The sequence below is a fragment of the Nyctereutes procyonoides genome, unplaced genomic scaffold (assembly GCF_905146905.1).
Source record: "Nyctereutes procyonoides isolate TBG_1078 unplaced genomic scaffold, NYPRO_anot_genome, whole genome shotgun sequence".
NCBI lineage: Eukaryota > Metazoa > Chordata > Mammalia > Carnivora > Canidae > Nyctereutes > Nyctereutes procyonoides.
This window is the reverse complement of record NW_026575142.1, coordinates 27,434,787-27,447,193: the sequence shown is the minus strand read 5'-3', so window position 1 is coordinate 27,447,193 and position 12,407 is coordinate 27,434,787. Positions and strand designations below refer to the sequence as shown.

Below are 12,407 nucleotides of genomic sequence, written 5' to 3'. Positions count from 1 at the left end.
CCAGGCACTCTGACCAGCCAGCTTCCTAGCTTTGCATACATGATGCTCCTCAAGATTGGGCCCTTTTTTCACAGTCCAACCTGGCTAATTCCTATTCATCCTTCAAGTCTCTGATATTACTTCCTTCTAGACCGTCCTTGCCTAAACCTTCATATGCCCTCATTACACGCTCACATGCCACTGTTAATTTTCATTCACAGCACTTATCATAATTAATAATTATGTATTCATACCTGTCTGTGCTATTGAACATCTGTCTCCTCACTAGACTGTAGATTCCATGGTAGCCAATTCTATAGTTTATTTTATTAATCACTACCAAGTAGATGCACATTTAATATTGTTAAATTCAAATTTTCCCTGAATTAATCAGCTCAAGTTTAAATTCTAAAGAATTAGCAATCGCTCCCATGTTCCAACACACAAGCACATACACACCTGCAAAGAAATTGTAGGATTAAAATATTTATCATCTCTGGGACTTTAATCTCTACAATTTAGCTCAAGTACTAATAAAAGTCAGCAGTTAATAAGCTTCAGGCTTCAAGATCAAGAATCCTTTCACTAGTGGGGAAAAAGGGGATCCCTGGGTGGCGCAGCGATTTGGCGCCTGCCTTTGGCCCAGGGCGCGATCCTGGAGACCCGGGATCGAATCCCACGTCGGGCTCCCGGTGGAGCCTGCTTCTCCCTCTGCCTGTGTCTCTGCCTCTCTCTCTCTCTCCCTGTGTGACTATCATAAATAAATAAAATTTAAAAAAAAAAAAACTAGTGGGGAAAAAGAAAAAAAAAAACTGAAAGACAGTCACCAGCGGCATTTTTTCCTGTCATAAAGCCAACAAAAACCCATGCCCCAAAAGATATTTTAACAGATTATTATCATGCAAGCAAAATTAAAACATTGATGTAGGCTCATAAATGGAAAACAGGAAAAAAAAGTTATAAATTCAGTCCCCCAAACCAGTCTGTTCATAAGATAACTCAAATCTGTCAAAAAAAATCTTTGGAAAAGTATACCAGCATCACTACTAGTTGCCATTTTGTTCAGTGTCTGCAGTGTCTCTGCTGATGAGGTAATTCAGCTATTAAAAATACTATCTCCAAAGGAAAGGGAAAAAAGAACGTAAAAAGGAGAACGTTCTGGAACAAATTTCCTGGTCATATTTTAATTATAAAAAAAAAAAACTAATGCTAATAAAGTCCCAATTGAAGCTCCAAGGGTCTATTCCCAATTTTAAAATACACTATAAAGAAAATGTTGTTTTTAAAGGTAAATTTTCATGGGGAAAAATTAGAGAGGAAGACAAACCATGAAAGACTCCTAACTCTGGGAAACAAACAAAGAGTTGCAGAAGAGGAGGAGTAGGGGGATAGGGTGACTAAGTGACGGGCACAAAGGAGGGCACTTGATGTGATAAGCACTGGATATTATACTATATGTTGGCAGACTGAATTTAAATTAAATATTTTTTTAAATAAAGGTTAATTTTCAACTATCTTGCTCTGAAGTATTTTTGGTTAAAAGTTTCAGATATAGGTTGGCAAAAAAGAGGGAGGGGTGGTGGAAAAACAGAGTAGCAATAAATCAATAGTTCGGGGAATGACTTACACCAGTAGTTTTCCCACTTTTTGGTCTCAAAATAACTTTTAGTCTTATAAAATATTGAGGACCCTAAGCAGCTTCTCAATGTGAGCCACACCTATCAATATTTACTCTATTAGAAATTAAAACTGGAGAAATGTTTAATATTGCATTTGTTTTAAAACAACAATAAACATATTACCCTGTTTTATAGATTTAAAAACTATTATTTTCTCCCCCAAAAAAGTATTTTAGAAAAGTGCCATCATTTTCCATTTCTGCAAATCTCTATATGTTTAGCTTAGTAGAAAGTAGCTGGATTCTCATATATGAGAAGCTACATTACATCTGGTCGAAGTGTGTATAGAAAATACGGCCTCACAGACATATGTCATTAGAAGAAGGACCTCGCGGAACTACTGAGAAAGTCATGGAGATTCATGGGATTCTGGACATTCTGAAAACTATTGCCTTACTCTTTATATGACCGTTCCTCCTACCATACCAGATAATCAGATGGCACCTGATATTTTAGGTTGCACATTTACCTGATACATGACAAAAATACTACTGTTCTACAGGTTTAGAAATCTTATTAACTTCTCTAACATCAAAGAAGTCAACAAGTCTAATAGACAAGGAAGAAGGCATTAGACATTATTTTAATGTAGAATACTTTATGTACACAACCAAGTATTTCTTAAATAAGACTTAACCCTATGATAAAAAGGTTCTCAACTGTTCAACTACTTTAGGTTGAACCAAAATCCTTATGCAATGTTCTACAGTCAAAATGCCTAACTGAAAAACCATAGGCTACAGGGATTACAGTCTCCTATCTGAAGGGGTCAGAGTATAATAAATTCTTGCCTCCAGTATACACCATCTCCTTTCTGTTCTTGGATAAAGCCTTCCAACCCTAGTAATTGATCTGTTTTTTCTTCAGACACAAGGAAAATAGCTATTCGTAAAAATGGTTAAAGACCTCCCATCTTAACTAAGGCACCCTCTTTAAGTCAGCACCATCCTTACAATGTTTCAGGACTACTCCCTTGGGAGATAGAACAGTCCCATGATATTCTACTACAAAAAGGTATATCATCAGGGCAGAACAGAACTGCTTTCCAAATCCCATGGTACTTTTTAACTCCTTTTATAGACCAGACTTATATCCAGTTAAAGAGCCACAATTTAGCTCAGTTTCTAACATGTATGGGCTTGAGACCAAGTTTGCTCTTTTGCTCATCACAATTTTACAGCTGGATAAAAACAACAGATACATTGCAACACATTACCCCTACTGCTAAGAAATCAGAAAATATTTTGGTATTGGTCACAGAATAATCAAGAGTATAATATACTTCTGTATTCAATTTTTGGAACTCATATTAAGCAATCTAGTTGATAATCCACTATTTGAATAAAAGAGATTTCTAAAACCTAGACTACAATGTTGAAGATGAAGGAAAAATTGTAAGATGAATTAAGATTCTTTCCCATCAGAAAATTCTACAAAGTGTTCATTGTCTGGACAGCCTAAATTCATTTAGCTTGTCCATTTGTTCAACACATAATCTACTGAGTACTTATTCAATAGGGACTTTCTTGATACTCTCTTCAATTCAACTTCTAACGATATCTAAGTTAGAAAGAATCTTAAAAGACCAGGTTAGAGAACCCTGGTGTCTCAGTCAATTGGGCGTCCAGCTCTTGATTTTGGCTCAGATCATGATCTCAGTGTCCTAGGATTAGCCCCATATCAGGTTCCACACTCAGTGGGGAGTCTGCTTGAGGGTTCTCTCTCTGCCCCTCCCCCTGCTCACACACAATAAATAAATAAATAGGCCAAGTTGTATAGCCACCCCCTCCCAATTTTGAATGACTTTTACACCATCTACATGAAGTTGCCTGCTCATCATTGGTGAGGGTTGTCACTACTTTTCCGGTTTTCTTCTTTATATCTCCATATGGTCTATGCTATGCCTTCCATAAGGAAAACAAATTCATTCTCTTTAATATAAAAGGTAAAGGCAAAGCAGGAAAAGGACTGAGAGAAATTCTGTTAATTATCCGTCAACATTACATCATTATCACCCAGCAGCAGTGGTACATACTAACCAGCCAGATACTGTGCTTAGAGATCACATGCATTATCTCATCCCGTCTCCCCCACAAAATACTCTAAAATAATACTCACATTTATCTCATTTTTCACATAAGAAAATGGGTGGGTCAAAGTAACTTGCTCAAGACCATCTGATCAGAGTTCAGGTCTTATTCAACCACACCCCTAACCTTCGTTAAACCAGCCAGCCACAGACTAGCAACCTGCTCTTACCATACTTAATATTTTATCCAAACTTCAACACATTCTGTGCTTTAACCATCTTGATTTTCCTCTTAGAAAATAATCTTTACTCATGGCTATTTGGGCCACCTTTCAATCATGCCCTCTTTCCATCCCTCTAACCTCAAAATTAATTTCATATGTCCTACAACCTGACCCCTGAAAAAAACTATCTTGATAGGACAGGAAAACCAAGAGACACCTGGGTGGATCAGCGGTTGAGCATCTGCCTTTTTTTTTTTTTTAAGATTTATTTATTTATTTATGATAGACAGAGAGAGAGAGAGAGAGAGAGAGAGAGAGAGAGAGGTGCAGAGACACAGGAGGAGAGAGAAGCAGGCTCCATGCCAGGAGCCCGATGTGGGACTCGATCCCGGGACTCCAGGATCACGCCCTGGGCCAAAGGCAGGCGCTAAACCACTGAGCCACCCAGGGATCCCCGAGCATCTGCCTTTGGTTCAGAGGTGATCCCGGTCCCTGGATCAAGTCCCACATCAGGCTCCCTGCGAGGAGACTGCTTCTCTCTCTGTCTATATCTCTGCCTCTCTCTGTGTGTCTCTCTTGAATAAATAATCTTTAAGAAAAGGGGGGGGGGCAGTGTGGAAGGAAAACCAAGCCACTCTGATATTGTTCATCAAGTGGTTTCTACTTCCCATCCCTCATCTCACTCCGTGGTCCTCTTGTAGCTCATATCTCAAAATAAAAACAGAAATTAGGGTAAGTTGGGTACATTTGGGGAAAAGATCTAGTAAGACAAATTCTAAGATATAAAACTTTGAGGGAAGGTATCCTTAAAACAACCACCCCCAAGGAGGACAAAAATCATCCATTATATATCAACAATTCTCTTCCTTCTATGCTCAACAGGCAGAGAGAGAACCCCAGGGCAGCTTGCTCCAAACTCCAGCTACCTGGGCCTGTGGAATGGGTGAAAAGAGACAGGAGCTGTCAGTTACAGCTTGGGGGAAGAAAAGGCTAAACCAAAGCCATCATACCATATAAGTCAGGGTCTTTTCTCCAGTTCACAAATGACCTGTGAAATATTTTTAACACCACACTGTGTCTGAACTGGCAATGTGTAAGTTGCCAGGACTTGGTTTTATATAGACTTCACTGCTGCTGGAGGGTTTCTGGAGGGGTGTTACTTTCAGAATATTAGCATGTAATTTGATCTTCCGCGATAGATGAATACAAATAGCTTCTTGGACAAGTCCTATAGAACTGAAACCCAGCCCCTGGATCAGTTCATCCTGTAGTTAGAGGAAATAATTACAGATTATTTCAGGAAAGAAAGGGTTTTGACTGAAAGAGTTACACTACAAACATTCCAGCTGTGACAGATGGACCCAAGATAAGGCCTGGAAAGGAGGGGAAAAGAACAATATAATCTGTAAGGGGTGGGGGTAGAGGGGACATGAGGCTTAATTGAATGAAAACAAGTGAAAGGTTTAAGTTAGGCTAGTATGTAAAAACCAAAGAACCCCCCGGCACATTTATTTTAATTGTTGTATACAGGACAAAACTGACTTTGCCGCATCCCTATGGATAACAACTAAGCAAAGCTTCCGAGATTCTGATGTTTTGATCACCCACTGCATTGCATGCTTTACTATCTAAAGACTAGGTTTTATTTCAACATGCTTGACTAGATGGAAACTGTCCCTCATTTTCCACTTCTTTCCCTCTGTATCAAATAGCCATGCCTCTCCTGCTTTGTTTCAACTGATAGGACCCCATCATCTCCCGCTGTTTTGTTATATTCTCCTCAGAGACTCAGGGCTCATGCCTCTCCCTCCAGTTCACAAAGTGTGGCTGGAACAGTTTTTTTTTTTGTTTTAACCTAGTGATAGGAAGGACCCTGGTATTCCCCACCCCCATAACTCATGGATGCCTAACTACGGCGTCCATCTAAGATCCCACTGCCTCCCTAAGTCTTCAGGCAATGGCAGCCTTGGCCCTGTCTTCTCATTTCTAACTATGCCCGAGGTTTCCCCTTTCACTTATAGTGCAGAACTTCCTACCCCTCCCGTTACCAGACAAATGATGTTTCAGGCTCCTACATCGGACACAACAGTCCCAATTCTAAGACCAGTATGATTAACCTATAATAATTAAAAGGTGGGAGGCAGTGGGGGGAGGGGGATGTGAATAAAAAAGATGTCAGCACCAGGAAGGTATCTCTCTCTCTCCTTCTCTCTTTTTTGTTTTTTAATGGGATAAAGTAGAGCATACTTCTGTGGAAGTATTAAAAAAAAAAAGCCCACCCTTTGTACACTAGCTTGACCAAAGCCTTCCTTCGCATCCACACTACCTACACACTCAAGCCCATTTCTGTCTCAGACTTCCCCATCCCCACCCTGCATTATATTACCCTGACATATCTTCCTCATAGCACTTAACGCATAAAATTTGTTGCTGATTTATTAGTTCATTGATTTTTATTGTTTCCCCCTCTCCCACTCCTCCATCCCCACACATCAAAATATAAGCAGCACGAAAGTAAAAATTCTTCCTAGTTCGTGGCTACCTCGCCATGTCTGGCACATGCTAGGCTCTCCACATAAACTAAAACACATTAACTGCTTAGTCTATGCTCCCCTTGGGTTTAGGTAGGGAGAAGGAGGTGAGGTTTAAGGAACTGTATACAGGCTGGCAAGGAAATGACTGGGGAAGGGGAGTGCTCCTCATCATCAATTTAATATAGTAGCAACCAGGTATTTGAGATAAATTAAAAGATATCATTTGTAACTTGGATTTCAGTTTTCAAGGGTGTCATCCAAGAGAAGCCGCCAAACCAAAAGACGGCTGGCAGACTCCGGGTATACCAGACAACTCCCTGGTGGACAATATCCCATTTGGAAAGGACTGCTTGGATCTCTAGTTGCAGACACCAGCTGATCTGCCCAGAGCCATCCCCAGTGACCTCTGAGACAGCTTCTGTAGCTTGAAAATACATCTTCTACAAGTCAGAAATTGACATATTATCTCCTCCTCCCACCCCCAGTCTTCTAACAGTTATTGATGCTATTTGGAAAGCCATGCTTCCATGCCTATTAATAACCTACAGAAAGAACCCCAAGGAAGTGTCAAGAGAAAAACAGATCTGGCTGGTGGAAGCCAAAGATTCAATCAGAGTTACAATTAGCATTTAATATATTTGAACAAAAAGAAAGTTGTAACACCTTCTGTATCATATGTTATCTGTCCAGGAGGCTTAAAACAAAACATTTCGCCAATGAATTCAAGAAACGTGCAACCAAGAACACTGGTCTTTACAGAGAGGAACACTTTTAAGAGTCCCCTTTATCTATTTAAATAGACCAGCACCAGCTACTAACTTTATCTACACATCAGTGATCCCAGGGAATTTTGCCTACAAGGTGGGTATCATTAAACCTCTATAGTTATTTATTTATCTCTTTATAAAGTTTCTTCAGGTGACACCTCAAGGAGCCCCTATATCAATCTCCTCTAAAATAACGGAGTAACGAATTAACTCTTTCCAAAGACTTTTCTCGGTGGTCGGTCTTTCTCCTTCCCGACTAGATTAATGGAAGTGATTAATGGAATTCTCTCACAACTTCGCTTGAAATATGCTTTTGCCAGTCGAGCAGCTACAGCAGAATCAGATAATTGTGGTATGACTCAACAAATGCACAGCTGTTCATTTAAATATATCCATCAAAAGTATAAATATGATCATGAGAAAGAAAATGAACTGTGTACACAGGGTCAGTGTACAAGTTGAAAGAGTTAGCACCGATGTAACCACAAGAGACAACACGGGGAAGGGGAGACGGAGCTAGGAAGGACTCCACAAACTGGCTAGAAAAAGACCAGAAAAACCAATGTAACTGAAAAACCACTCACCCAACCCAAACACTCACTGGCCTAAATAAGAAATTAATGGCAAATTAAAAGTAAAAATAAGTGTAGTCTACTCTGCGGGGAGAAGAAATGGAATCTAGGAGAGCCTACAAGGCAGAAATGAAGAACCCAATCTGGTATTAAAAACAAAACAAAGGCCTTAAGGCCGAGGAAAACAGGAGGAACAGGATTCTCACTTCAGTCCTCTCTCCACAACCTCCAAAGACTGATTATGAAATCCTGCAATGTGGGAATCCCTCCAATGGTCCCAAAGCAAATAATTGAAAAATACTGCCCCAGACCAGGCAACATTTTTGAGAGGCTCTGTGTACATGAGGGGGCCCCCTGAACACAAGGGAAAGGAAACCAAGAGGAGGAAAACAGAGGATGTGAAGAGGAGCCAAGGGAGCACTGATAAGAGAAAAAAGTGCCTCGGGGGCCCTGAAGACCTTGTTCCTTCCTTGTCCCTCAGGGATAGGTCCCAAAGGCCCATCAGAACTTGAGAAGCAAAGGCATTGAAAAGACATGGGTGCCTCTCCTCTTTTAATACGTAATTCAAGATAACAACAAATGAGTATCTAATAATCCATGACGATGATTTCCAAGCTTTCCCTGAACTATCAAAAATCAAGTTCCTGCCAAAAAATAATCTCTCCAGGAGTGGGGAGCCCATGCTTAGCCTGACTACTCGGTCATCTTGCCGGAGAACCATTCACGGTCTCCATATTTACAGGCAAACCCCTCTCATATTTTTTTTTTTAATGTTTATTTATTTATGATAGTCACACAGAGAGAGAGAGAGGCAGAGACACAGGCAGAGGGAGAAGCAGGCTCCATGCACCGGGAGCCCGACGTGGGATTCGATCCGGGGTCTCCAGGATCGCGCCCTGGGCCAAAGGCAGGCGCCAAACCGCTGCGCCACCCAGGGATCCCCCCCTCTCATATTCTATAAGCGACAGCTATTTCAACAACCGCCCTGCCTCCTGCCTCAGCCCCTAGTTCTCCCACAGCTACCCTCCTTCATCCTTCACAGAAAACATTCTGGAAAGAGCAATCTAGAGAGCTCCTTCCACATCCTCCCTCTCCTCCATCCAGTCCATCACCAAATACCTCTTTGTAACCCCACCTTATCCTTCGGGTCTATAAGGGAGCTTCTTCAAAATGTGGATTCTCAAGCTTCAACCCCAGAGATTTTGATTGGGTTGACCTGAGAGGAGACCTAGGAACCCCCGAGCCCATAGCAATTCAGGTGGTGCTGAAGATGCCGAGGGCGGGCTCACTTGCCCATTCTGCAGCGTGGCGTGCAGGAGCCCTTCTGTTCCCGGGTTCCTCCCTGGCTAGGATGCAGAGGCTCTGCTCTCTCTGGATCTTTACTTTTATGGTTTGGACCTTCTCAGTTTCCTTAGATGGGGTTTTCCCCTTCTGCCACCCATCCCTTAAATCTTAGTTTTCCTCAGGGCCTCACATCTCAGCTTCCTCTTCTCATTCAAGATGGTACCCAACTCCTTAGCTTCAAGGCCGCTGAGCAGAGACTTGAATTATCACGTGGAGAATGGAATCACCTGTTCTTTACTCATATCGACCCCTCCTCCACGCCACTGAATCCTGATGACAGTCTCCAACCGTATGTCCTTGTCTTTTCACTGTTTAAAAAATTAATTTAAAAAAAAACTGTATTATGTATATTTCAAATTACATAGAAACTGAAAAGTATTAAAAACCCTATTTTTGACCTCCCAGTTTTAATTATAAGCACCATCCCACTACCCAGTTTCAAAAATAAGCCATCTTATTTCCTCTAGTCTGCCCATTTTCTTCCTGAGGTATTTTAATGAGAATCCCAGATGTCACATCATTTCACCCACAAAATTCTCTCACGAATAAAGACTTTTTCTAAATACAACTATAAAATCAACATCTCACCTAACAAAATTAAAAGTATTCCTCCTCCAAATATCATCTAAAAGCTAATCAGTGTTTAAATTTGCCCAATTTTCAACTATAAACATCCCCCGCACCCCCCCCCAACACCCGCCAAAAAAAAATTGCAGGGAGAATGGGAACAGCATACCAATAAGAAGTTGTTTTCATTGCTTTTCAGTTATTATAACGAGTGGTTCAGTGTTAGGATTGTGGCAGTATTGAGAATACTCTGTGTATAATGTGGCAGAAAGCAAACGAGTTACTGTGGTACATTCAAATTCTATCATCTCCTGCTGTTCCGGAGAACCAGAATGTTCCACGTGAAATAAAGGTAATATAGAAGAGGTTAAGTAAGAACCTTAGCAACAGAATTTGAATTGGAAGTATCAGTATGAATTCATTAAGTATTTTATATGTAGTTATCCTCTGTCCACTAAAAGGCCTAGAAACAATGACCTACCCAGGAACAAGTATTCTTGGTGCCCAGAGAGTGGTGTTAAAACACTGCTTCTCACTAAAAGAAAAAGAATAAGCTGAATTGAACTATGAGGTTGCAATCACCAAATCCAGCCAGTAGGAAATTAGAGGTCACATGGATGGGTTCTTCAACAGATAAACCTTAAGGAAAGGAAAAGGGTTGCAGGGGGAACCTGAGGTTTAAGAGGCTTAAAAAGACATAAAAAGATGTGCAAGACTAAAGTACAGTGGCTAGGTATGCACACATGGGTGATAAAACCATAAAGAAAGGCAACAGAGCAATTACTACGAAAATCAAGAAAGCAGTGACTTCTGGAGGGGGAGAGAGGCTATGTTTGGCATGGGACATGCCAGCAGCTCGAGGGAGACTGCTAATACTCTGTCTCCTGATCCGTGGGGTAGTCACAAAAAATATTCATCCTATAATAATTAAATTATGTATGCTTTGTATGGACATCTGTGTCTGTGTCTTATTTTACAATATAAAGATAAAAAGAAGATAAAAACAGAATGTGTGCTGTTAAAAAAAAAAGGTGCAGACTAACATTCGCTCACACACACACACACACACAGGAAGTAACAACAGCACTGCATATGATGTATATACGCAAAAATCTGCCCAGATTTATGTCGCAAATAAGTTTTTGTAATAAACTTCTGAAATATCGACTATTTTTTATCTCCAAAGGAGAACTGTTTTTTCCAGTTCCAAGTTTATCCATTTTTAATAGAGAAATAGGCATCAGTTACCTAGTCATAATTGGAAATCAAGTATTAAATAAAATTAACACAATATCTCATAAGTTGGTGCTTTTTCTCTTACTTCAATTACATAAGTTTGATGGGTCAAGAATATAGAAAGATTGTAGAGTCCAGATAATGTTTCCCAAACACTGCATAACATTATCATCAAACAAGAAAAATTAACATCACAAAGATGTGAGCACTCGAAAAGTATCTATACGTATAACACAACCCCAATCATAATATTAGCAGGCTTTCTTCTTAGAGAAGAGGGGGTGGTGACTAGATAGGGGTATTTTAAAGTTCATATGTTTTTTAAAAACCTCACACATGAAAACAGACCCGAGTATTCTTTAAAATGGAACTTTAAAATTCTGTTAAAGGAAACAAAATATGAAAATTTTGCAAAATGGAACTATCCCCATCACAAGGAAAAACACAAATAAGCTCCAAGGGTTAAAAAAACTGTGATCCTGGCACACACTTGAGCAGAGAGATCAATGAAACTAAATGGATACCCCAGAAATAGACCAAAGTATCTACAAGAATGTATATATAATACAAAAGAAATCAAAGGAGAAAAGCTGGGACTACTCAGTAAAATTGGAATAACTAGCCAATGTAACAGAGACCACTAATTTTCCACTAAATATTCCTTCTTGGCTGCTTCTTGGGTGTATGCTGACCTGCAGAGATTGCACTCCCCACTCTCCCTTGCAGCTAGATGTGCCCCCAAGACTAAGTTCCCACCAATGGAAGTAGAAGTGGTGTGTGTGCAACTTCTGATCACCTGCCCTGGACTTTCTCCTTTGTCCTTCCCACTGAGGGAGCCCAGATATGTTGCAAACCATCTATGACCATGCAGATAACTACAGTGACAAGCAAACAGAAGGAATATGAGTCTCAATGCCTAGTGGAAATGGGAGGTTCTGCTGACCTGGTTTGCTCACATGGGGACAGTTAAGTGAGAAAAAAATCAACTTCTATGTTCTTTGAACCACAGCATATCCCTTGGTTACAGCCACTCAGCCTTTTCCTAATTAACAGAGCACCTAGAGAAAAATTAAGTTGGATTCATACCTAACATTCCGGATGGATCAAAGATTTAAACCTAAAAACCAAACCACACGACATACAAGGAACTGTGAGATAAGTTTTTTAGCTTAGAAATGGAAAAGGTCTTTTAACTGTGATACAAAATCCTGAAGCCACAGAAAGTTTATCTATTTAGCTCTACAAATCCTTTTGAATATCTGTTATTGACTGTCTCTTCCACTACAATGTAAGCTCCATGGAACAAGAATTAGGATGGGTTTTCTTCACTGTTATATATACTGCTATCTAGAACAAGTGCCTAATACGTAAGAGGCATTCAGTAAGTATCTGTTGAATGAACTGGTAAATTTAAGTATATAAATTTTAAAATAATCTGTACAGCAAAATAATATTTTTGTACAAATGATAACATAC

The 12,407-nt window shown here is 40.0% G+C and overlaps 1 protein-coding gene across 4 annotated transcripts in view; it reads right to left on the bottom strand.

The window, feature by feature from the left end:
- Positions 1-12,407, bottom strand: part of ACVR1 (activin A receptor type 1) — a 128,618-nt gene that overhangs the window by 62,293 nt on the left and 53,918 nt on the right. Inside the window, exon 3 of one of the 4 annotated variants that reach the window (XM_055307640.1) lies at positions 9,356-9,436. The exons of the other annotated variants lie outside the window; for them this stretch is intronic. The gene's annotated coding sequence lies outside the window, so the exon portion shown is untranslated. The remainder of the gene's footprint in view (positions 1-9,355; positions 9,437-12,407) is intronic. 4 annotated transcript variants of the gene reach the window in all.